This window comes from Anas platyrhynchos, chromosome 4 (assembly GCF_047663525.1).
Source record: "Anas platyrhynchos isolate ZD024472 breed Pekin duck chromosome 4, IASCAAS_PekinDuck_T2T, whole genome shotgun sequence".
In the NCBI taxonomy this organism is placed as follows: domain Eukaryota; kingdom Metazoa; phylum Chordata; class Aves; order Anseriformes; family Anatidae; genus Anas; species Anas platyrhynchos.
Window position 1 is genome coordinate 20,049,890 of NC_092590.1, and position 24,696 is coordinate 20,074,585.

The following is a 24,696-nucleotide window of genomic DNA, read 5'->3' on the forward strand; positions in this document are numbered from 1 at the left end:
ACCCCTCTATAATTGGACAAACTTAGAATTCTTTGTTAAAGGAGAACTTAGCAGTGACAAAATGGTTATCATCTATGCACAAAACTCCCAGAAGAGCACCAGCTAGTAACAGGCATCAGTCTAGGGCTACTGCAAACTAAAACACCCATATTATAGCAGGGACATCTGGGCCTTAGCACTGGCCATTTTGCTCTACAGATTCTCTCCAGTGTTACATCACCTGCTATCACAGCTCTGGCCAGTACTCAGGTTATTTCAGCTAGTGTCCTGACAGGCTTTCTGGATTGTGCCGAATGTATGGGCTGAGTTCCTGCTTACAGCCAAGAGAGACACCTGAACACTTGAGCTGAAGGTAGACATCTAATTTCACAGCTCTGAATCTCACCTGAAGTGCTCATCCTTCTTTGATCTTTGTTCATTCACAGCCATTGCACAGAAAATATAGCACCCTCACTGGTAATACGTTTACATTAAATAAATTTAGCTCTTTTTTTTTTTTTTTTTATTAGATACTTGTCACATAGCATTCACACTAGAATGTTATAGAAGAGCAAGAGGGGCAAGGAGGGCATGTTTATGTCAGGCTGGGGGCAAGGCTGTCATTTAGGCTTGTGCAACCATATTCAGACATGTACATGGTACAAAAAAATAAAAAATAAAAAACAGCAAAAATCTGGCTGTTGATAAGCAGATATAAATTTCCAGATTTATTTTTTCTAATATCTGTTCCAAGAAGTATTCAAGGCTTTTTATAATGGCAGTATTTTTCATTCACTTTGAACCTGGGAGACATAAGTAGTCTTTGCATAAAGCCTGCATTAGAAAGCAGAACTCTCACCATGGAATGGATATTATTCAGAAGATTTTTTTTCCAGTAGCTCCATGTTGGGGCTCCAGGCAATAAGCATGTAAACAACAGTTGCTATTTACATTCCACAGGGAGATGTAGAAACTGCTTTTGTTATTTATAGCATTTGGGAAACTAAAGCAACAAGTTCAGAGTGTATGTACAATTGTCTGTAGTAAATTGATTCTCTAGCACTTCCATTTAAGAAAAATGACATCTGCTATCTTTCCTTTCTGCTCATTAGTTCTCTTTCAATTATAAGCACCCAAAACATTTTTACTCCCCAATTTGCACAAGACTTATGAGCACTGAGACAGAGTTCAATGCATCCATTTAGAGCACTCTACTTGATGCGTACAACTTGCAGTCCAAAAGAATCACAGATGTAATACTGTGGAAGCTACTAATGAAGATGATTGGTGCTTCCATTATATGTCGTAGGTGTAATTACTTCAGCTATTTTGGTATTGTTCAAGTCTTTAAAACACTGCAGTTTTCAGATTTGCTTCCTCAAATTGTCCTACAGTAATTAAGTGAAGAGAGAAATAAAGATACTGCAAGAATACAGATATTAAATAGCTTAACATAGCACCGACATAAACCCAAAGTTCCGATCCTAACATATCTGATTTTATGAGTGCTTCTAATGACTAAGTATTATTGCGATTTTCTTCCAGTTTAAGATGTCTAGAAAGCAAAAGAAAGATTTATATTACATTTCAAACTATCAGAACTTGAGATCCCCTTTGTTACACATTTATGCAAAGCCACAGGAAACAAATACTTTTCCATCAGGAGTTCCAATCAGTGTAACTATTTTATTTTACAGAAACTCATTATATGGGGAGAAGAGCATAATAGATCCTTCTGTTTTGTTTAGTAAATCAAACTCAGTCATGTCTCCAGAAAAATATATCTGTTGAGAAGCCACTTCACTGACAAAATCAGCAGTTGCATTAACCTCATCTGATAATTTAACCTGAAGGATGTTTAAAATGTGTGGCAAAATAATATCTAAATATTTGCTGCAATGATCTCTTCAGAATAATGCAAAATCAGAGACTTTATCAAAAAATCTGGATAACATCATAAATTGTAATTATTTGGGGCTTAAGGTTTGAGAAATAGATCATACAAATTACTTTAATATAACATCTATTACTGACTATTGATGTCTTGTACTTATATTGAATTTAAGGTACAGAAAATTATCCAATTATGTTAATGTTCTGTGTGTTGCACAGAAACTAAGAAAATGTCCTCCCTCTCAGAGAAGGCAATACAGCTGCAAAATTCAATACAAATAGTAAAAACTGAGTATGCAGATGTATAAAATCCCCCACCAGGCTTATACATTTATCTCTTATACATTTAAGTCTTGAGATCTTTCTTCTGCCCTTAGTTACATACAAAATTATAGGTGCTACCCTCTGGTGGTTACTCGGTATATATGTATACATACATACATAGCTGTTCATACAATATCAATAGATTTAATGTCTGCTCAGCCATCAAATGTCATCAAGATGCTGGCATTGAGCATACTTAGACGCATCTGCTGGAATCTCAGCTTTTTTTTTCCCCCAAATGAAAAGGATAGATAGTAAAGGGTAGATGCTGCCGTGAATTAAGATATCAATGAACCCAGAACATCCATGGATTGTTTTGTCAAATAGCCTATGTTCATAGTTAATTATGAAAAGAAATATTAATTTTCATTCCTAATTACATTTTTACATTGAGAATTAGAATTACCTTGCTTATACTGAAGCTCAACTTAATTAAATTGACTCTTAAAGCATTGAGTTATCTGGCAAAATAAATTAGGTATAAAGTATGGATTAGCACTTTTATAAAATACAGATAATGCTATAGTATTTTTTCATGTTTTTCTTTAAAGCTGGCTTGTTAAGGATCAGCTACACCTCAAGGATGATTTACACTTGACAAAACCAGTGTAATTGAAAAATTATTATAGTTACTGCTACTACAGTTATACTTGTTACCACAACATAGTAATCACACAGTCAGAACTTTAAGAATGCAAATGTGTCAATTTGCATTTTAAGTAATGAATTTTACAAAAGAGTGTTTTGTCACCAGTTTTGTGTACCAAGAAATGCAAACAAAGAAGGTGTCAGAACAAGGCTTTGATAATGCAACAGTGGCTGGAATCCATTATAGGGTGAAAATGTTAACACTGACTGATTCTGTAAAAAAGTATTCTAAAATCAGATATTTTAGCTTGAACTTACTTTTTTTTTTTTTTTTCCTTCTCTCCTCCCAGCTATAAAGAAGTTAGCTTACTTCCAGACTCTGAGATTGTAACTGTGAAGGCACTGGAGAAACATAGAGGTAGTGATGACAGAGGAATCAAAGAAATCTAGCTGGGGACACAGACACATAACCACTCACAGAGTGACTGGGCTAAATGAGGTTGCACATATGCCATAAATTAGTCTTTGCCACAACAAAATACGTAAAGACGCCCTCAAAAGAAAATATTTTGGAAGTGTATGACCAATGGGAACTCTGATTTCTTCTAGGAATACTCTGAAATCCAGGGCAATGACAAGCACAGAGGTGTAGGAAACTATCATACCATTAACGTGTTGAAACCTAATGTGATGTTAGAAATACCAATAGTCATAATTCTAATTGACAGTTGAACAAACTGCAACCTCAACTAAGAGAAAACTTGAGTCTACTGAAGTGTAAACAGGTAAAAAAATGCTTTATTTTCCCAGTTTCTACTGAGGGTCTTGGAAGTTTTCCAACCAACTGCTTCCACCAACCAGCCTGTGTCTGTAAGTCCTAACCACACAACTACCATTCACATGAATGTCCTCAGCACTGTATAAGCCAACAGCTTCATGGTTATACCATGTCATCTTCCTCATATTTCCAGTACTGAAGATGCCATAACTCAGTCTGGCTAACACTGCATTTGTCATCTAGCAGACTGATTATCAGCTTAATTTACTAGAAAAGAAACTTCAGTGAATGAACTAGCTGTCAGTTACATGTTTTGTGTTCTTTTTCCCCTCAAAAGTGCTGATTCCTTGGTACAGCTCCAAACAGAAAAATTAATTCTAATGTACAGCAAGAAAATGGTAATGTCAGTAACTTCCTAACTCTCAGAGAAACCTACTTCACAGCAGAACACAAAGCATGGACCAGCATATGAGTTTTTTATTCTACAGCAGCAATGGCTGGCTGAGTAGCTACTGAATGGTAAACAAGGTGTTGTGGCAGATATCCAACATCTTCCCTCCCTCTTCTTTTCCATCTACTGCATAGATGAGTATTTTACTCTTGTTTAGAGCAGAATTTGAGAAAAAAACAAAACAATATCTGTGGCAAAGGGGGTAGCAGGTTCTCTTGCATAGCCAGAAGTATACAGCCTACAAAATACTTCTGTGTTCAAACATTAATTATAGCTTTCACTTAATAAAAACCTTGTACATGAATTTAGGAATAAAAAAAAAAAAAAATAATAATAATAATAGATGGTCCTGAAGTCTTAACTTGCTCACAAAAGGATATTTACAGAAAAAAATTGGATTACCTGCATGAAGTTAAATGAGATCCAATTCCAAAGTCATTGTTTTTAAAACACTGGGAAGTATCTAGGTTGGAGTTTGACATATTGACTAGCTATACCCTGTGTGAGTAGTTCTATCTGTAGCAATTTCTGTGATAACTACAAATTACTCAGAGGGCACATTTACCTGTATAGTATCCTCATTACTTCATAATTCACAGTACCTAGTAGAAACATCCTCAAAGCATACTAGACAAAAATATTAAATGGAAGATCTCTTCTTGCTCTCATACACCAGTCATAAGCCAAAGAACATGGGAAAAGTGATATGCCAACATTATCATTTCCTGAACCTGCAGCTCAAGTCCTAGAACAGCTGAATTGCACTACTAAAATTAGTGTTTTACAACAAGACTGATAAATGAGAGACAGAATGTAATGGTTCATTCAGATGTGGATGTTACAGAGTTAAACATCGCAGAATTCCAGATTAAGTTCTTTCAGAACCTTTAGGCAAGGTGCTGTACCAGAGCCAGGACTGTAGGTTTCCTTGTAAACCAAGATAGCATACCAATGCTGATCCAGTGTTGTCCTTAAACATATAAACCTCAGTACACAGAACACTGAAGAAGAAATTTAGGTCTTTACTCCTGCAGTTTCTTAGGGTCAATGCTTCGAAATCTTGGAGAAAAATCTTCTTCAGCAGAAGATAAAGGTTTTGAACACCACTTGCAAATACAGGCAATAGTATGTTTTTGAATAGGTGAACTAGCAGCTCAATCCACCACAAATCTCTTTTCCACCTTCCTGAACCTTCACTTTTCTGCTTTTTGACACTGAATTGAATATATGGCATATACAACCTATGACTATATGTGATGTTCATGCATAAGTTTAACCTTTATAACAATTGGAACCCTTTCTTTGTTTTTTATTCAAGATTTTGTAGGTCATTTGTTTTCCTAAGACAATGCACAGGTCTGAAGGACAGCGAACATTTCTTGGAGTTCTTGTTTTGTTAGGAGTAATTGCTTCTAGCTTAAGTCTACAGATATGTACTGCTGTATAAAAGCTTTTGTTACCCTATTATCTCTAGGTAAAAATGTGACAGCAGAGATCCGTAAGTGGGGTCTCCTACACGAAGCAGCCAAAGTGTTCTCTTGTTAGAGAAACAAAGTTATCTCCTAGCAACTAGATAATATTCACTTTCCAAAGTGAATTTTAAGGAAATTGTCCTTGAATATCCATATCTGCTTAAGAAAAAGAAAAAGGTAGAGACTGAACAAGTTCTGTACAGTAGAATAAAAGAAAGGCATAAGAAAGGCTCAGTGACTAAAGCCAATTTTTTCTAATTATCTTTTTCATTTTTTTTTAATGCTGATACTTTATGATTCATGTATCAGAACCAGTTTAATTAGAAATGTGAGTTTGTTGAAATACACTTCCCTCTTTGATCTGAAACTATATGAAAACCCCAAATGTTATTTTATTTTACCATCTAAGTCAAATCCTACCTTCAGAAAAAATGTCACTTCTCTGTCCTGAAGTACAGCAGTATCTTAAGACCCTGGTCTAGACCACTGTTGTTTCTCAATGCTCAGACACCACATGCTGGGGTATGGCACAGATCCGAAACAGTCGTAAGAGGATTAAGTCAGATTAATATAGAACAGACATTTTTAGCTTGCAGGAGACAACATCAGCAGCTATAGTTAAAAAAATAATAATAGAAAGGGGACTTGCACAAATGAAGCAGAAGTGTTTGAATATTGAATTTGGACTATACTGCCAGCTGGTACCCTTATGACTAGGTGAAGGGAGTGTGAGAAAGCGCACAAAGAGGAGCATGACACTGGAATCCCAAAATCCTGAGAACATCACCTTGTTGCATGGTCAGCAAAACAATTCCTTGAGCTAGGCTGCCATATCCAATGCTACTCAGACAAACAGCATTATGTTCTTGATACCACACTGAGAAATGAGCTGAAAGAAATGATAACTGCAAGGCATGAAACATGTAACATCAAGGAAATGAAACTACACCCCACCCCAAACCCCAAAGTCTCAGCTCAGAAAACTGTAGATAGCAACCCTCTTCTACCAGGTAAACAGCTGCTGCACACTTTCCCGTGATTTAAAAGCATGGCTGTAAACTAAATGCAATTTGGCAGAGGCATCCACTGAGGCTCCCACAGGTTTGCACATGCAGAGGTCCTCAAATCACTTGTATTGAATCATTACAAATAATTTGTAATATAAAAGCCATGAGATGGCTTTTATACCGGTGTTGGCATTCACAGAGAGTTACAGTCACAGCCACCCTATTCAGTTCAGGACAAATAGTATGTGAAGGATCAGTAGTAGGTTTTCAGCATGAATATCAGCAAGGCCATAGTACCCTGTAATGGTATGGTAGTGAGAGTAAGGCTCTCCAAAAGCTCAGAGTTGGGCAAGAATGTCAAATGAACAATACACATTCATACATTGTTATTTGGTGCCCTCAGGTTAGATCCAAATGTATAGACATTAACAAAAGAGATGTCTTGAAATAAACATGCATTTTAGCAGGCCCTTCACATTCAGCCAGTGATGGAGAAAGGTTTCTCAGCCTGAAAGATTCACCCTAATGACAGTCTATAATTAACAGAGTAGATATCAAGATAAATAGATCATCATCCTCTCTTTCACATCATCTGAATGTGCAAAAGGTATGCCCCTGCCACAAAAATATCTCAACAAAAAATTACTTGATCTTTATTGAAAAATTACTTACAGACAATGAAAGTTTTTATGTCACTTAACTCCATATAGATGAACTGCCTACAGATGAGCTAGTTAATTTAAGAAGAACTAATGGTCTGACGGAATTCTAATTCTAACAGAATTAGTGGTTTGAGATGGAATAGTACCTATGGTGCATGACAGAGGTTGCTAATCTGTTACCTATACGAAGAGTAGATTCATGAATCAGATGTTCAGGAAACACACTTTGCACTATAAAGTCTTAAACAAGAATTTGTAAAGCATCCCTCTTCACACAACTTATTGCTCCCTATTTAAGAGTAATTTATGAAAGCATAAATTTCATTTATGAAAAAAAAATATATAGATTCTTCTTTTGCTCATTTTGTGATACTGTAGGGTATAATCAATCAGAGAAGAATCAGGTTCATATGAGTGCAAATGGTCCTGTAAGTTGGTGGTGTGACATAAAAGATATTTTAATAAGATTTTTAAAAGCTAAAGACGACACTGTAACTGTTGCAAAACTACTGCTTAATACAAAGAATGGTTAGCATTTTTGGTATTAGCAGACTTCAGTCTTCGGTTTAATCACTCACTTAAATGATGTGTTATTTGAGGAACATGAATGTTCTGGCAAATATCTACTATGCCTCAGATATTTCCTTTCTTTCTAAAAGGATTCATATCTGACCACCTACCCTCAGGATATGAGGTGAGGGGGTAGGAAAAAGGAGGATTGGTGTACAGCCTTGGACACAATCCAGAACGTTAGCTAGAAGTAAAGCCAATTATTATTCAGTATCAAACATGAACAAATTTTGTGGTAACTAAAGAGAAGACATTGTTATTATATACCTTATTTAGTGATTTCCTCATGTCTTTCTTACAAGGCTACTATATAATGATGGTAAATACGAAAAGAAAATCAAATAAGAGTAAGAATAAAAAGAGAAATAAGGATTAAAGAGCAAGATTTAAAATTAAGATATTAACCAACTTTGAATGTACGAAAATGAAATTTCTTTGAACATAAGAACATAATTGTGAAATGTACATTTCAAAATTCCGTGCAAAAAAAGTTGTTTTTTTTTCTTTTTTTGTTTTTGCCTTTTTGTATGAAGGAGACAGCAGAAAAAGCTTAATGAAAGATAAGTACACAGCCTGAAAAGCTCTTTAGTTACTACCATGTGCTTGAATGCATGGAGGTTTTTGGAGATCAATAATGAGCATGGACTGAGCATTACTGCTGTATACAATATATGAATTTTCAGAACTTTGTTAAGGGGTGGCATTTTGTATTTTTCTTAACCTGAATTTTTAGTGTCAGGGCATTGAGACGAATACATGCAGCAATAATAGCACAGTGCTATCAGCCTCAGCTGTCATTGCTAAGAAGACTGCCAGCTTTTTGGGATTCTCCTTTACTCCTCTTTCTCTCCCCTTCACAAAGTGGAAATCTTGAAATTATGTTAGTCATGTCATAAGTTAATTATACCAAATAACATGGGGCTATATTTGATGTCACTATATTCCAGTCTCTGACAGAAACTAGCCTTCGATCCAATAACATGATGTAAAATGCATCCTTAGAAAAATTCATCACAAATAGCCTTTTTTTCTTTTAAGTGACTAGTGCTATATTTCCATATGTATGTATATACACATGCATAAATATTCATGCATCTGTCTGTTGTGCATGCATACTAAGCAAAGATAAAATGTCCCTTAATTTATAGAAGGTTTTTAAGTTTTCACATTCTTCAACTTGTTGGTTTCAGTTAGGCTGCAACAATTGCATGATAATATTCGGAACTGACCGATCCTATGAATGGGTCAGCAGCAATGTTTTGTACACCCACCCAGAGAGATGATGCAAGCCCACTGGCATATTGCAGCTGAAATCCTGGCTCCTCACTTTCACAGAAGACAATGAAATCAATAAAATCTTTTTTTTTGGTAGGTATAATCAAAATCTGTGCTACATGTTATTTTGCAGTACTGATGGATCCTGCCTAAAATTCTGGGTTTAGTGAAATCAATGATATTTCACTAAACCTTTTCACATGTAGATTTTTTACATTTCAGATGTAAATAAGTAATTAGATTCTTGATAGAAAACTATATTCTAAGACAGATTGCCTAAAAATAATTCTCTGCTCTTTTTGTAGAAGAAGAAAAAAAAGTGATTCCTCAAAAATCTTATTAATAGATGGATTATCACACTACTTTTAACAAAACTACAGTTTTGATAGAGGTTATATTTTTCAGAGGTTGGCAATACAAATTTCATCTTGGAAACATTCAGCTATCTTGACTGATATCACTATTATCCTCAATTGCTTGCATTAACTGTCAATTCTTTGTTCCATAAACAAGCAATCCAAACAATCTTTGTTCCATATATACTTTATATATATCACCAAACAAGGTGTTTCCTACTGTGAAGTGTTGTCTGTGAGCTGGATGTTTAAATTTCAATGGTTATATTTGGCTTCCAGAAATCTGGAATGATAAACTGCCCATTTCAATGAACATCACATGATGATCTTGTACATGGAACGAAGGAATTCTTTCTGATGAGGTCATATGGCATCAAAACAATCATTAATAGAGATTGTTTCTCTATTAATTCCCAAGATTTCATTATATTAATAAAGAATTATAGATATATAAGTCCAGGGAATTCCCAAGTTCTGCTGGGATAAAATGCTTCCTTTCCTGGTTCAGAAAACAGTTTCCATTAGAGCTCTAATGCTGGGCACCAGGTGGATGTTTTGAGCTGCATACCACAGGCTGCGCTGGCATACGCGGAGGCTTCACATTTGTTAAAACAAAAGCTATTCTGTGATATATATATATTATACTTTAAATGCATGCTGCTTGTTTGTTCACAGCAAGGACTATAACTCTATTGTTTCACTGTCACTTTACCGGAGTCCCATAGCAAACATCTTCAAATGCTTCCTAAGTATTAAGTTATATTTCACGGGTAGCGTAAGATAATTTCTCTGAGAAAAGTCAAGTCAAGGGAAATCACTGACTAAACTGAATCACAACGGGTTAAGACAGAAAGATATCTAAGTCCAGAAAGCCACTGGAATTAAATGAATCATTATAACCTTGATATTTGTACCTCTGCACTAAGGATGTCTAGAGGACACAGCAACATAACACCAATATTCTCTCCTGTATGCAATGGATATTACTATGCACAAGTGGAGGGAGAATTAAGGCTATAGAGACATCTAGAACCAACATTTCTCTCACTGTTGATCACTTGAGTCTAAGACAGCAATATTACTTTGAAATACTTAAGAGTCAATATTGTGCATATATATTGTGTAATGCATGCATTTATATAGTGCATAAACACTTATACTTTGAGATAAATTATTTGAGAGCATTTGGGGCTCAGTCTTTCCTTGGTGAGGCTGACATAAAGATATTTCATGATGACATCTGGATTCTTTGTTCACAAATTTGCCTATTTAGTAGTGAAACAAATTCTGAAACAGTTTGGTAGTATTTTCCAAGTACCTTCTTAAAAATCTTCTGAGAAGTTTCTTCCCTGAAGCAAGTAGCTTCTTTGCTCAAGAGGGTAATGAAACTAGTAGCTGTAGGACAATGGAATTTAGTCCTACCAGCAAAAAAAAGATCCAGTTTTAATAACTCAAAAACACTGATACTGCTATATGAAGTCCTCATCCATAAGGCAGAGAAGTAGGAGAGGTGTGCCTCTGTACCCCCCCCCCCCCCCTTTAAAATGTAAATTAACTTCATAGTAACTATGTTTGAAGCCTGCAATGAGATAGTTTGGATTCAAACAAGATTGTAAGACTACAAATAATCTCTAAACAATATTAGTGGAACAGAAGTGAACAGCTACAAGTCAGCTATAGAAATCACTATACCCACACTCCGCAAGAAAGACAAAATTAACTACAGTGAGGAGCCTGCAAGACAGGAACCTTGATTATCCACGCACACACTGGCCATCTGATCTTGGATGTTGGCAATAAGAAAGGTAATCATTTGGCTATTTGTGTTATTGGTTACCCAGCACTCCTATATGTTCTATTAAACAAACCTCTGGCATTATTAATGTCCCATAGGCTGATCAGTCAGTACTGAAATGGAGATACCTGGACTCCTAAAAGAGCTGACAAAGCTTAATCAAAGTTAATGGCAAAATATGTTCTCAAATATCATCTGGCCTTAACAGCTTAAGCTCTGAAAGATACAAAGACATTTCAAATTAACTCAGGCAATCCAGGGAAGTGGCATTTTTGTCAGTTCAGCACTGGACCTAACTTTAAGTAAGTAAATTGGATGATATAAAATCCCCTTGATGCTTCCAACAAAGAGTTATGAAATAAAGGAGTTCCCTGTTATCAAGCCTTTTACAGGAAAATTAAAATTTAGGTACTTAGTGTCATGCCTGCTGTCTCAGATACCAAGTTGGCTAGCTAAGTATCTCAGATACTTTATGTTTAAATAAAATTTTCAACAGAATAGGTTGCAAAAGATACCTTCGCTCAATTGTGCTTGGTGTTCATGGTAATTTTTTTATTTAACTGAGCAGGGAATAAATTATTTCACTGAAAATATGCATATTTCACTGTGTTTTCCTTACAGAGATACCACTTATACATTCCAGTGAACAGACCAACCCAAGGGATTTAGTTTAGAACTCAACAGCCTATTTCTTTCTACCTACCATCTCAATGTGAGCAAAAATGGTATGTGTGTGGCCTTTATGTGCATCCAGACCACAAAAAAAAAAAACATACCTGATTTGGCAACTTTACGCAAACTTCACTTAGAAATTTTTCACCTGGATGAAAACATTCATCTGTCCCTTCCCTCCACCTCTGGAAACAGTGAATGAGTTAAAATAGTACATTCAATCTAATTTATTCAGTCTCTAAATTATGGATCAGTATTACCTTGTTTCTACAGAAAACACCGCCTCTTCAACCCCCCAAAACAGTGGATCTATAGACACAGAGGTTCTTCTCCAGAATCTCTATCAGGAGAAAAAAGTTTATTCTAGGACATGACTTTTTTGTTATGTTGTTTAGAGTCCAAAAGATTGTGCAAAAAGCAGAGAATCCTCTTGCTGTATAAATCCAGTCTCTTCAAAACACTATCACTACAATCAACTAATCTTCTCTGTAATTGCTTAAAAAATAAAAATCAATGAAATTCCAGAAGCAATTAGATTACTGAACGGGTGCCTAGATAGGCATTTTGATACCATTGCCAGTAAGTATAATGTATGAATAAAAGAAATACTCTCCTGTAGATAATCAGAAAACATCCTTCAAATGGGACAGGATTTATTGTAGAGGATTGCAGTTCTTACTGAAATAGGAAGTGTAGCACATCTAATCATGCTGAAAGGATTTGGCAACTATTATACACTTGGAAAAAAAAAAAAAAAAGTAGAAAAAAAAAACAGGACATATTTTGTGTTGGTTAGATGTAGATAGGAACTATATATAAAAATTATAATAGACCAGCTTGTAAGTTTTACACATTAAGAATATTTACAGGCCTCCCTTTCACATGCTTACAGAGCATTTTGGCAATCTGAAGTATTTTGATATCTTAATCTCATAGTGTTCAAATTGCTTCATCAGATGAGGTGCAGCTGCAAATTTAGAAGGGTCTACCACTGTAAAAACCATTATGGAGTCTAGCCATATGCTTACATGCCAAACTGGTAGTCAAACATTCTCTGCTTGCTGGATGTGACAGTTATTACTTGATCCAAATGATCTTTAATTGCTGTGTCACACTGCATTTATCATGCAAAACTTGGTACAGCACTTTAACTTTCCCTTGTGTTTGGCATAAAGCATTATCATTACAGTCTGTTAACTGTTCAGATGTTGCATCAGGTGACATTTTTATTTTCTCTCAAACAGTTGGTGATCCTGGACACCAAAACTAGCAGCATGCCCTGCCACGAGGACCATTTAGCATCAGCTGCCATTCCAGCCTTCTATGGCACAGAAGTTTTCTGCTCTGCAACTTCCACAAGTTTCTTCTTGCAAGCTTTTATTTCCTTTAAGATTTCAGTAAAGAGCTGCTAAACTGCCTGCCCTTATTGTCAAGGTTCATTATTGTCATTGTGACAAACACATACTTACCTACTTTTAATCATAAAATTGAAAGCGTGCTTGAAGCTTTCTTTCTGTACCTAGGTAGGGGAATGTATCAGGTAAGTACCCAAAAGCACTGTTCCTTAAGACTCCCCTTTACCTTGCAATTACAAGTTGGTTTGCCCTGGCACACTACATTTTGTCACTGCTAGATTTACTGTTGAATTTCACAGAATTTAGCACCTTGGAATCAAGTTGTCATTATCTGACATCTAGAAAGAACAGCTAAATGGCTCTAATACTTTGTTACAATACATATTTACAAACACATTATAAAGTCACATTTTCTCCCCCCCCCTTTTTTTTTTTTAAAATATGAGTCATGAAAAACTCTTTGAAAATGGACTAGCCAACTTACAGAGTTTTTCCTCTTAGTACAAGGCTGAAATTAATAACATCACACTGCTCATTGAGGTTGTATTACTTAACATTTGTGGTATTTTGCTTTATCACATAAACCAACCATTCTGCATTCCTCTACAATTCTTCTTGCCTCCCTCATTCCTAACACTGTCATAGCAATTAAGTACTTAGTTATTTCAAAATTCTAGTACTCTACACACTTCAGAAAGTTGCAGACCTTTCCTTAGAAAGGTAATATTTGGATTAGTATTTCAAACTGAGTTTCTAATGCTTCATTAGTAATATTTCAGATAATGGTGTCTAAAAAAGCACAAAGTCAGAAGGTCCAGGAGTCAAATACTGCTGCTTCCTAGATTCAGAAAAAAGGCTCTGAATATAGCATTTGCATTTCATTTTGCACCTCCTGCCATGCCAATAGCCCTGTGTTGGAAATAACTATTTTAAGGAGGAAAGTTACAAAAATACTCACTGTCATGTTTTTGAGAGCCCCTGTTAGTATTTCACAGAAATTCTTTTTTTTTTTTTTTCCCTCCTTTCAAAACGATGCTTTTCATTACAAATTACTGAATTTCCTGTAAGAGGTACAGGCTTACATGAACACTAAATAAGGATCCAGTTGTTTCTGTGGCACGTTGCTAAGAGAATAGCAAGTGCCTTCAACGCTTTAGGTTTAGTGCTATTTTATTTTGACCAGCAAGGTGCCAGGTGTACCTCCTCCTCTTCCTCCTTTCCCCTTCCGATGATATCTTTTTCAAGACAGCCTTTTCAGGCAGAGCCATAGCAGTCCTTTGGGCAAAGAAAATGAGTGTAAAGTCTCATGAGCTAAGCAAGACCAAAGCTGTCCCTTAGCTTAAATAAGCTGCAACATCAGTTGCTTGTTGCTGCTAGCTTTCTCTCAGATCCAAGGCTTAAAAATCAATAGCAGCTATTGAACAACTGGAGTAATAAAACTAGACAGTGTTAAGGAGCACATGATGCATTGACTGCATCACTGTATTGCAAGTCAAGGTAACAGTGAAATACCCATGGTCACCATGGAACAGGGGGTGAAATAGGGGGTAAATGAATTAAGGCATTTTCTCCTAAGTAGCATAATAGAATATGATTTAACAGTTATGTCAATTTTTCATAGACATGCTACAACACCCTAAAGAAAAGTGACTAAAGGAATGATGACTGCTTGCACTTAGGGCTTCTTAAGTGATATCTTCGAACAAAACAAAGCAAACAAACAAAAAACATTAAAGACAAACCCACCACCTCCCCCAAGCCATATACAAAAACAAGAGGAAAAAACACTTAAGTGAGCAAAAGTTTAGACCCAGTGTCTGCTGTAACTACCATCTAACTTGACTAGGTTAGTGTTTTTTTCCTGAAGACACTGAATAAATGCCTAAGTGAGCAAGTGTCAGAGAAGTGACAGTGCATTTTCAAAAACTCAGCTTTTTTTCTTTTTTTCTTTTTGTTTTTTCTTTTCAAGATCTTGATGTACCCTGTGGTCTCAGGGAGTAGACAAAACAGCTGTTATACAAACAGCACAATTATCTGAATATCTTTGCAACAGAGAAGAAACACCTCCATCAACAGCAATGAGCAAGCACTTTAGATCACTTGGGATTTCAGGGAAATAATTCTAGCAAGCAAGAAGTGCAAATTGGGAATGTTACTTACCTCTTTTGTGTTTTGCAGCAAAATCTTGCTGATTAGCCAGGTCATGCCTTTCTTTAAATATGGACATTTACATAAAAGGACCAGTAGAGAGAAACATGCAGTTTTGTTGCAGTGTCTTCAAGGCACTTTAGTATGCTGATTTTTTTCCTCTCAAACTTTAAGGCCTGCAATGCAGAAGTAACTAAATGTTGCTTACATTAACTAGTGCAAAGTGATTCAAAATGATACAGAAAGGACAGTGTCAGAGAAATGAGGCAATTAAAAACAAATGAGAAACCCTGAAGTCTCTACTAGGAGTAAGAATTGGCCTTTTTTTTTTTTTTTTGCTTCACTATTAGGTGTTGACACTATGGAAAAAGTCAGAAATGATGACTTAAACTTAAACCTAACTTGGGCTTACCTGCAAACCATTCGCTGACAGCTTAGTAAACATAACCCCCACACAGCAGATATTCTCACAGAAGCTCATGTATTTTGTACTGATAGCAAACAACCACCTAATGTTCCACCCACCCACGCACACTGCAGCTTTACCTTTAGGCAGTTACAATAATAAGAATTACAAGCTGTAAATTAGTCTTTCACAGCTACTTACAGAAGTCTAATGTCTCTATTTACCCAGCTGTTTAAAGTTTGAAGGAACCTGTAATGTTGTCAGAGATGCTCTGAAGATCACTACATGGAAAGCCATAGCTACCTCTCCAGCTGCTTTGGACAGGCATTTAATGAGTCTGCTCTTCCAGCAATGGTGACTTAAAATGATTTTTAGATATTTGCACCTTTTTTTGTGCTGGAGAATCCTCAGTAAACAAGCATTATTCATCTGCATAATCACCATAACTCCAGCTCAATCACACAGCCACTTATTCTGCTGCATTTACACAACTCAATTACACACGCACAGTACAAACAAAATGCATCAGAAGTGCTGTTTTTGATTAAGAGTGGTTAACCACCACAGCTGACTGGGAGAAGGAGCACATGGATATATTATTGGGGATGAGGGGGGAACAAAAAACAACAACAAACCCCACTCAAATACAAGATAGCCCAGAGTTATGTTTGCAAATAAACCCTTTCATTTCAGATCTATGTCTACACATCTGGAAGTTCGTATTTCATACATCGAGGAATTGTTAACAGACAAAATTAGTGTTTGAACTTCCTACCTGACACTTTCCTTCTCTTTCCCCCAACCTCAAGAACTAGCTTGGAATTTAAATTATAAACTATTTAGACATACCACACACACCCCTCTCTTCAGAAAAGCCCTAGCTACATTAAACACAATAATTTCATCACAGTTAATAAATTAGCTCCTTGCTACATTATCTGACAATTTAAAGCAACCCCTATTCAAAAAAAAAAAAAAAAAACCAAACAAACAAAACAAACAAACAAACAAAAAAAAAAAAACACCTTTTAAATAGCTCACCAATTCACCCTTTCCTCTGAATTTGGAACTGGTGAGATTAATTACAATTAATTATTGATTCATTAGAGTCAGATGCTTAAATTTCCACTTAGTGCTGGTTTCTATCATTGCATCTCTGTAAGTATGAGCAAAGTCATTTGGAAAAAGTCTTGGTTAATGACTTAGAACATATATCATGAAATATTCTTGAATATCATAAGACCTTGCAAGATCTCACAATTCTTCTGTCAGAGAAGCCCACGGGGATGTCATCGATGTACACAAATATTTGATGATGGAGAGGTAAAGAAGATGGAGTTAGGCTCTTTTCAGTGGTGGCCAATAAAAGAGGCAATGGGTACAAACTGAACTAGACATGGTCCTAGGCAACCTTCTCTAGCTGATCCTGCTTTGAGCAGAACGCTGAATGAAATGATCTCCAGAGGTTCTGCCCAACCTCACTTGTTCTGTAATAACTATCATGTGGCATAGTAATTTTGGAAAAAATAATCTGCAAAAATACAATAGAAGTGAAATATTTGGAATATAATCGATCTCTGTAACAGTCAGGAAAAAAACCCTGCATACCAAGAACAGCTCTTTCAAGTATTTTTGTACCTTTTAAGATGTAGAAGTCAAACAAGCATGATTTTAAAGGAAATGACAGGAAAATGTCTATTTTTAAGCTTGTAAGAGAATATTAAATTAGCAGTCATATAATGAAACAAAGCTGTTCAGCTAATAATCTTCTCTCCTGAGTCTTGCCAACCAAGTTCATTCTTTCATTAAATTCAGCTCTGCAATGATTATTCAATGTGAAAATGCATTTGAACTTGCTATTCAAATATTCTCAAATATTCCTCTGAAGGAAATGCTCTTAAGGCATTTCTGTGGTTGGGTTCCATTATATCTACTGTGTCATAACCCAATTCTATCAATTGCAGAGTTTGAAATAGCAACCAGTTCCATGTTTAACCAGAGAAGCAGGAAAGGCTTTCAGACACTATACATTCCCCATTGCAACTAGCTTACATGGTTACATGACACTATTTAAGTTATTTTATTTCTTACTTAATGACATCTGATAAAAAAAAAAAAAAAGTAGAATACACCCGGGACAATTCCCACCCCTCAAAACAGGTCTTCTTATTACCAGGAAGGCTACATCCTAGCAGAGGAAGCCAGAGAAGTCTTTGCCTGGGGAAAAAAAAAAAAAAAAAAGGTAAGACAATAAATGCAGCTGACAACTATATCACTATAACAGAGTGGACTATCTTTCCCATATGAAGACTACTTTTATTGTATTAGAAACTGATTAGTTATCCATCAGTTATTCAGTCAGAAACTGATTAGTTATCCATAACTTCCTGTTATCCATTTCCCACCTGGGAACCACTGCCAGGGCTTGTCCTTCTTTGGTTTGTGTTACTACCGTTAATGAGTCTTAATGTGGCAGAAAAACTTAGGCTGATGAATTTCTCTCCAGGAGTCATCTAGTCCAACCCTCCTGTGGCAGTTGTACATGCTGCAAAGTTATCTGCCCTGCTTATTTATTTTTAGTCTAAAAGTTATATCTTCTAGAAAATCTGTAAATGTCACTGCCTGTATTATTATGGCTGTAAGATATTAGTCTCTGAAAAAAACAATTAGCTTAGTTCAGGAGAGAGTTATTCATAGTGTCCAAGTCTCTAAGTATCCTGGCCAGTTAACTTTTCCTCATTGAAGATGCAGTGTCTGAACATTTGAAAATAGTCCCTAAAATAGAGGAAAAAAGGATGAAACTACCTCCTTGTACACTGACATGCTTTTATGTGTTTGGATGTTAGATAATAAATGACTTATTCCTGTTCCTATTGAAGTTACTGGCAAATTTCCTGTTATCTTTCCTGAAGGGAGGAACAGTCTCTGTGGGTCTCTGAGGATGAGACTTGAACGTTACAATAAAGGAATGAGGGTTGTCGTGGAAAAAGACCAAAGGGGCTGAATCAAGAACACACAGTGAGATCCTTTGCTGTTAGTATCTCTGTGAAACGATGTATTGTGCACCGTTGCTTTTCTGTTGAAATCCATCCAGTTCAAAGCCTGACCACCATAATGGGAACTTACAGGCAGATAACTGAAGATTCAAATATTTTCATGGGGTGCCTGATGACTGTTTGCTTTTCCTTCCAAAATAAATTGGTATAATTCAAATAATTAATACTTTTATATGAGAATGAGATATTCTAAAACCAATATCCTAGGATATTCACTCTTCCCAAAGAGCCACATTGCTGTGATATTGTCCACTACCCTCCCACAACCACCCCTCAAAGCCTGTGCATAGTGAATAAGCAGATAGGGCTTTAACTCCTTGTAATCCTGCTTTTATAACTGTTTCGGCTGGTGATGAGGAAGTATACCTTAGTTCTTGGAAAAGCTGTGAAGCATTTTTAAGTTGTACTGATGTTCCTAATGTTTGTTTCTATCCAGAAAAGTAAAACGTTTCCTTCTAGTGCCACTAGCCCGACCATCTGACAGACTGCAGAACCTGATGCAACAAGAGTGTCATAAACCTCAGTAAGCCACTGACAAGAGAATTAAATGCTTGTACACTTGTGTTTTTCTCTGCTTTTGAATAACGACCTTTTACATTGAAATGCTGATTTTTATTTAGGCTGCACATTCTGGCTTCTGAAAGTACCCGGGTAAATACTTATACTTGTTGTTTAAAGGACAGTATAAACTCAAAAAATGCATTAACTGGAAACATTTCTATTTGCTTGTTTGATTTGAGAAAAAACATGTAATTTCAAGTAGTTATTTTCTCTAAAGATAATTTAAGGTTATTTTAAAATTTAAATGACTAAAAGATAAACAAAAGGTAGATGGTGTTTTTTCTTTCTTTCCTTTCTTTTCTATTATTTTTTTTTCTTTTCTTTACACTTTAAATATGAAGGGCCAATCTAAATATTTTAAAATTACACGTGAGTAGCAAGTTCTTTTGTGTTATATATGTCATTAGAAACTCCATTTACTTATAGACTCTCACCCTGCCTGTCAAAAGCATTATTTTGTGGAGGTCTTATCCTTGAAAGATTTTTAGAGAGCATTTCATGGGGGAAAAAATAGGATGAGCACACCCCCTATTATGCAAGGAGACCCCATATAAAATTTGTGCTGTCTGCCCTGTGGACAACCAGGCGGCTGTAAATGAACAGTACAGGGGTGACTTAGACCCTGTCAGGACAGGACTCCAGCTGATTCCCATTATGACTGCAAAAAAGAAAAATTTCTTCATCACCCACCCTGATGAAGAAGCTTTTCCTCAGTCACCTTTCTACTGGAGTGCGACAGGCAATTGTGCCAGTAAGGTTGAATGCAATGGTGTGGGGGGGGGGGGGTCGAACATACCTGTTTTGGAGCTTAAATAAAAATATTTGCACCTACCAGCATTTATAAGATATCTTTACTGAGAAAATGCTTAGTAGCAATTCAGATATTAACACAATAGAAATAAACACTTCCATTTGTTTCACCATGGCATTCAGTAATTAGCTTTTAAATCTTTCAAGGCTAAAATTTCCTCATTGTAATGCAATTACTGTAGTTGCTACATTACCCTCATTATAATGGAATTTCATTTACAATTCATATCATCGGTAGCAGAAGAGGTTTTACCACTTAAAGGTCAGTTACTTCCAAATTTTCCTGTTCCATATAAAAATTAATTAGAAAGAAATAATTTGAGGTCTGTTCCAATTTCAGCTGTTAAAATATCTTAAGGGTACATGAAACTTACTTAATGAATTAATTATTGTTTATTTTTTTTAGGTACACGTCCTCAACGTGACTTAAAAGAGTTGATTTATCAGAAAAATAGCTTATTTTTATTAATTGAAGAGTTTATATTTGGCACGTTTGTATGCACTAGTTTATAACTGGTGGAGAATGGTGAGAGGCCACTACTCTTACAAGCATATTTATAAAATTAATATTATTTAATATTAAGATAGATTGTTATCTCATCTGTGAAAACTGAATGAAGAAACATTTTTTTTCCTCCTCAGTTACCTTCTATTACATTTTCTTAGTCCTGAAATTAGAGAATCAAAACTAAAATTTAAGACAAGCTTCCAGCACTGAATGATTAAATGTCAGTTTTTCAAAAAGCCTTTTCCTTATTCTAAATTGTCCTACATATTTTTTCCTCCTTGCTCAGCTGCTGGATTACATACTAGAGTGGCATTTAGATGACTGTTTCTGGAGAGTTCAGGACAGACTTTCAAAAGGAAGATTCCTAATGCAAGAAGATTCCTGCACTATAATAATGCAGGAATAAATAAATGTACATGCATATCAGATGTCATGAAATGAATAGTCCACAAATAGCCCTCCAAGGCAAAAAGAGAAATATCTGAGTTCTTGTTCCTTGACAACAGTAGCTCCTGATCCCTAAAAAGAGAATAAGGATTTCTTTAGTGATTCAAAACACCAAAGAGATGAACTGAGCAATCCCAGCCACGAGTTACACGTATTTACAGTTTGCATTTGATTTTGTATACTGTTAATGATTATCACTAATGCCTTTTGACTGTGAAATGACAATGTATAGGAGCTGTACGTTTAAGAGAAAGTAGGACCAGGTACATGCTGAAGAAATTAATAATAAACATTTAAAACAGAGTTCTAAATTAAATGCTTTATTAAAATGAAGCCAGTATCTGTGAGACTCTCAGGCTGCAAGTAACTGCTGAATACCATAAAGACTGAATAAACATACGGTGATGGACACATGAGAAATGCAGATATAAAAGACAAAACAAAGATGTAGTCTTGGTACTTGTTATACACTGTCTGAGAATTTCTGATCCTTAATCTTTAGTAATCAGTTTTGCAGATCTACATATAAAGCAGTTTGGGGATATTACTTGTATTTCACTAACAACAGCTAGTAAACACACCAAACAGGTTAAGGCAAATAAGGTATTTCAGAGCCTGCCCTTGGAGCATGGCACTAAAACTTTGCATATAGACATACACATGGGAAAATATGAGTGCCCTTTTTTGCTAGATTTCTACTTCATTATGCTTCTTTATCACTAATGGCTTCATGTAGGATTGGGATCTCTAGGGAATTAACAAAGCCTTTCCTAAGCTTCTGTCCCAATCATACAACTCCCAAAGCTACCCAAGAATTAGGAACGGACACAAACTCTCTGAAAATTGGCAGGCATAAGCTCTGCACTTTAAACTTTCTGCTCATGAGGAAGAGTAATCTGCAGATTACAGATCTCTCATACGCATCTAATGGGTCCTTGCCAAAGAAGGATAGTGAAAATCTAGTTATACCCTCTGAGGGTATATATAACAAATTCTCACAGTTTGGGAAATAATTCTGCTTCAAATTCAGAATACCTGATTTCAGATATTACTCTAACACTTAGTCCTACCAAGAAGTCCATTCAGCATGGCAGTTTCAGAGGTCCTTATCATACATGAAGTTCTTATATTTATTTTAACACTTTGGATCATACCTCCAAGGATATACATATATATATGTATATATACACACACAATATATATAATATATATAGATATGTTATATCCTTGGATATAACATATATATATAGATATGTATGTATGCTGTAAATGGCATGATAAGACATTCTTCCTTTTATCAACCTTAGTTTTATCTTTGGCAGATGTTCTGCCAGACTGAAGCTCATGAAGGCAACTCTTGGAATGGCAAAAGATTTAATTTGATTTTTTTTTTTGTTAAAGATTCATTGTTTTTTTGTAATTTATGAAATACAGCTTCATTCTGAGCAATTTCTCATCATACTTAAATGTGAAGAACAGCTGGGAAATTAAAATTCCAACTAGTCTCTTACTCTGTATCTTGTAAAGGTATTAGAGATATAATTAATTTCGCAGAGATATGTAGGAGTATACTATACCACCTTACTGCCTTGAGTGGCCTTTAGATAATATTCTAAACGGTTGTTGAGTGAAAGATCCAAGGAATTGATCATTGTATCTTAAAAAAATAGTATGTTTTTATACATTCATATTGTATGCAAAAAGATATACATTTGTTACACATCTGAAGGTACGGAATATGTTAAGGTGCTTCCAGTTTAATTTTGCCTAATTTTAACAACTGTAAAGAACTAGTAAATATTAACCATCTAGTGTAAGACTGTCATTACTGAATACCTCAGTAGTTTAAATCTATTTTAGAATCACTACATAATGGCGTATACTGAATATCCACCATCTAGATTTTTTCTTTCCCATGTTGGTGAAAGCTTAATGGACTTATCTGCAGCTAATGAGGAGGAAAAACTTCCAGGGGACTGGGATGTAGTAAATGTGTAATGAATGAAGTTTAAACAAACATGAAAACTAACCTTCGGTAACCTATCCATTGAACAGTATAAAATATGCTTAGACACAACAACATGCACCAAATTACTGCTGGGCTATAGAGTCCAAGAATACTGCAAGAATTTTAATTTACTATTTCCATAAAAGGAAGCAATACATTAGTCTGGTCTGATGAGCTAGGTTGCCCTGTGTTGACCTACCATGCTACATCTGTTGAGGCTGATGAAAATCTGTGCCAGATGGAAGAGACATAGATTGCAGCTGCAGTGACAGATCTCCTCCTTCAGTTTAAAGCACCTGAGAATTTTTATTTTTTTTTTTTAACTGCTATTTGGAGGGCAGATGAGTGTTTAAGAGGATTTTGGAGTATTTTGAGTCTTTAAAAAACTTAATTCTGTTAATGAACAGCCAATATTCATCTGCACCAAATTGCTAGGTTAGGGGAGGAGGGATTCTTCATTCAAAGGTACTGAAGAGTTTGAATGCTAGATAGATAGAACAAATTGGTGGGGTGATTAAGCTAGTTTTCTTCTTTAATTAGAAGAGAAATGAGTTGTTTATGCTTGTTTTGATGACCACAAGGCTCTTAAGAATAACTCTCCCAAGACATCTTATATAAATATATTTTTGTAAAATCCAATACAGGAATGCATTGATGTAAAAACTAAGCTTCAGAAAATAATTTTTAACCACATATTAATTAAGGCTGAAGAGACTAAAACACATGTTTTGAAGCAGCTGGAATCAAGATTATTTTACTCTCTGGATATGGTAATTTAAATCAGCTCTAAATGTGCAGAAAGAATAGTAGTAGTTAGCCAAACCTGATTTCCATCATAGATGTACTGACCATAGCTGGTACACATAATTTTGTGCTTTTCAATAAAATAAAAATTTAAAGCCTTTTATTAATCTTAATGAAATTCTTATGACGACTATTAGGGAATGTATGCATATCAAATAAAGCCCGTATAGATGTGAAACAAATAAGAGAAGAATCATGAATGAATATTCACCAGCCATTTTGGGAGAGTTATTGAATACTTTGTGAAGTTTAATAAATTAGAAGGATTGGCTATTAAGAGGTAAATTTGTTACAAAGAGGGAAAATAATATTGTATCTGAAACACGGATGACTAGTATTGGTACTTTATAAAAAGCTACATATAAGAAGACTACATTAAAAGCAGTTTTTAAAAGAACTCAGAAGTTAAAAAAAAAAAAAAGTCCGTAGAATTCTAGAAGGTATCTTTGTACATTTGTAAAACACAGGGTGTTTTTTTGTTTTGTTTTGTTTTTTACACTGCATGATTTTTTTGTATTTAATACACAGTATAAAAAACAGGGACTTGGGACTTCATAGATTTTTTTATTAATTATTAGTGAAGTGTCAAAAGAAATTAAATAACTGATTAAAAAATGAAAAATTACCTAAAAGTGAAAGACTGCTTAAGATAAAAATGCTAAGTACTGATTAATGAAAAATTCAACCTGGATGGTTAGTGGCTAACAGGATTAACAAAGTTATTTATGCCTTTTCCTAATATAGGTGATCTCCATCAGCATACAGAAGTTG

General features: G+C 35.3%; 1 protein-coding gene and 1 long non-coding RNA gene across 4 annotated transcripts in view; both read right to left on the reverse strand.

Moving 5' to 3' along the window:
- The window catches only part of SGCZ (sarcoglycan zeta), a 444,851-nt gene that overhangs the window by 361,358 nt on the left and 58,797 nt on the right, over positions 1-24,696 (reverse strand). The gene's annotated exons all lie outside the window — the stretch shown is intronic.
- LOC106018836 (uncharacterized) overlaps positions 1-24,696 on the reverse strand; it is a 71,808-nt gene that overhangs the window by 17,358 nt on the left and 29,754 nt on the right. For 2 of the 3 annotated variants that reach the window (XR_011808958.1, XR_002404608.4), the window contains 2 exons: positions 17,905-17,948; positions 15,338-15,501 (listed from right to left, as the gene is read on the reverse strand). This is a non-coding gene — a long non-coding RNA (uncharacterized lncRNA). Of the gene's footprint in view, positions 1-14,329; positions 14,453-15,337; positions 15,502-17,904; positions 17,949-24,696 lie in introns of those variants that run through there. The other variant, XR_011808959.1, reaches the window with a different exon arrangement.